Genomic DNA, 3207 nt, shown 5'->3' with positions numbered 1-3207 from the left:
TATTAAAAATCAATTCAGCATTAATATTAATAGGCTATTAATACGAATAGAAAACCTCAAAGTTCCCATGAGTGAGAAATAAAAGAATAGCCTATGCACAGACTTGTCAGATTTTCTGCGCTTTCAGATGAGATGGAAAAAAGTAGGCTACTGTATCAACTTCTTATGAAAATGCATTCAGTATTTTCATTTTACAAGGTATACATGACGAATAGACATAGGCTCAGGTCATGGTGTGAATACCTGATTTTCCACATCCCTATCGCCAAAACAAACTCCTGTCATCAATGCAGCGTATCCTGGAGTCCACGAGCACTCACCTTCCGCCGTTAATTCTCCTCTGGTGATCTGGAAAACACTTCCCAAAGCGTGTAAAACTAGAACAATTCCCACAAACACATCGAGCGTGCTTGAACCCGCCATATCAGATATCCACCGAGGCGGATGTCCTCAGTTTCTTTTGCTCTGTCGTCGCCAAAGAAGATGTAAAATAAAGACAAACAGCGTCTGGTCAGTCGCTGAGCATTCCGCGCCCGCTGCTGAAGCTATGTCTCACCGCTCCTGTGATGCGAGGACTCGCGCTCCCGATAACGACGCTTTTCCTTCAGACTCCAGACCCAAACTAATCCTAGCAGAGTTCGAGATAGTCTAAAAAACAGCCCAGTCCAGCTCGCCTCTTATCCATGCATTCACCACAAAACCAGGAGGTGTAGATGGCGTCACACACGCACCACCAATAGTGTCCTGAATCTGACTTGCATGGTGGCTTCTCAGTCATGAAGTGGATTTGGCATTAGTGCCACTGTTTTCATGAAAACACGGTTCACTGATTCATAAGACAAAACATGTCACACGTTTTTAAAATAGCAACAGTTCCACTTTAAAATTCACAAGAAATTATTAAAATTATGAACACAAATTAAACTTTTTTTAAAATTTTTCTCATTATTTTATAAAAAAAAATGAATTAACACACTCACACCCCGAAAACAACCTGTCATTAGACAATAACACTTCATATAGACGACACATATAAGAAAATATATTTGTTTATATTTTAATATAAATATATTCAAGTGTAATATCAATTTGTATAACATAAATATAAAAAAAATCACTAATATGCTGTTAGAGAAAGAAGATCATTAAATTGTATTGTCCACATCGTCAGACATTTATGTTTAAAACGTTTAAAATTCAGGTCATAATGAAACCAAATGTACAGTATACAGTAAATGTAACATCATTTGTCATTTTTTTCTAATAAATATCTGAATATGTTCTGAAACCTCTGAACATGTTGAAAAAATAAATCTAGATAATATGAATACATTAAAACATTTTTTATTTTAATTTATATTTAGAATATATAATTTATTTTAAAATATATATATTAAAAATGGGCCAAACAGACAACTGCACAACTGAAATGCTGAATTTTTTCCCCCAAAGTAAATAAACACAAAACTGAATGTATCAGTTTTCTATAGTCTGTTTTGACCCATGTGTTAGAAACCAGTGATTCACATAATTTAGCCTATTACTAAATTATATCTTGTATGCATGAGATTTACGGATCACAACTGGTCATGTTGAATCGCTCTCAGTGCTGAATGTCCTTGATGTTAGTACAGTAAATTCGGTAAAGATAGCCTCTGTTGTCTCCTCCTGAGAGCCCAGAGGCAAGACAGGCAATGGAGGGGGTGAACGGGGGGATCATTAATGTTTGGGAATGGCACTGGCAGGCTTTTCCACACCGTCTGCCAAGCAGAGTCCCTCTAGAGGACTGAGAGGCAGTGAGCTGTGGTTGAGCGCTAACCACCTCCCTCTGCTCCTTCAGATCAGGACAAGCAGCCTAGCAAAAACATTTAAGGATGAAGCATGCTAAAGCCGCCACATTAGCAATCCAATTTAAACACCCTTACAGTGTTGCACCAAGAGCCAAAATACGTAGAAATGCTGACTGAAAATCGGAGGAACTTGATTTATTGTGCTCATGTTTATGACAGTATTCCTTTGATAGGGATTTGCAATGTACTGTATAATGTATTTAAATGTAAGCCAGTTGCCCTTTATCTATAATTTTCTTTGAAGTCCTCAAGTAAGTGTAAACTAAATATGTAAGTGTAAAAGTCTTCACACATGCTATATTAATAAACACAATGTAGGAAGCCACTGCATATGTTAATTAGAACTGTTTGTGTGAAAATCAAAACAGATGATATCAAGAGAGTTAGAGAGACAGAGAAACAATAAATTGGGTACAATATAAAAAATGAATCTGTGCTTCTGTAGATTTAATAGAAAATGCAATATATAACTCAAACTAAGAATGTAATTCTGTTAAACATTATGTGAGTCAATCCAACATGATGCAAATAAGCAGTTTTAATAAATGTTTAATAAATCTTTTTAATAAATAAAATATAAACTTTTTCATTTTTAGCAGGAATAATAATTATTCTGTCAGATGCTTGCTTGTGGCTTTTGCTTGTTTATTGTTTCAGACAGCTTGACTTTTTTTCATCACATAATTCTAAGAAACACTGCATGAATTTACTTGGCTACCATTCTGGGAAAAAATGGTCTCCATTTAGTTTGACATAACTTCCCTTTGGGGATGTTTAGGTCTAAGGCTTAAGTTATGGTTAACTTGAATAAATAATTTGAATTATATTTCATAGACACAAGTCTATGGTATAGCTTCTACTCTGCCAGTAAATTTCTTTATTAACCCAAATCAGCATTATAATGCATTATAAAATTAACAATCATATTTAAGTTTCGTTAAAAGGCATTTAGATGCAATTATAAGAAAACTCGGTAACACTTTCTATGAAGATGTGTCATATTACACATTCATCTGATCTGATATCTGATCTTATGCCTGTTTGAGAGAAATGTTTATTATTATTATTATTATTATTATTATTATTACTGCTACTTATAAGTGGTATTTGAACGCTTTAAGTAAAGTAGCATAAGAAAAAAGGCAAGATATGAGACTTATAATACATTATATCTATATGAGAAATATAATCCATTGTAAAAGGGGGTGCCATATTTTCATTGTTATAAATCATCATACTCTTAAAAGCTATAACCACAAATAAGTAAATATTATAATATATTAAAACTGTTGTTATGAATATTCATGAGATGATACAACATATTATACGTTTTTTTTATAATGCATTATGCATTAAT

This window comes from Sinocyclocheilus anshuiensis, unplaced genomic scaffold (genome assembly GCF_001515605.1).
Source record: "Sinocyclocheilus anshuiensis isolate Anshui unplaced genomic scaffold, SAMN03320099.WGS_v1.1 scaffold3390, whole genome shotgun sequence".
Classification (NCBI taxonomy): domain Eukaryota; kingdom Metazoa; phylum Chordata; class Actinopteri; order Cypriniformes; family Cyprinidae; genus Sinocyclocheilus; species Sinocyclocheilus anshuiensis.
Note: the sequence above shows the minus strand (reverse complement) of the source record.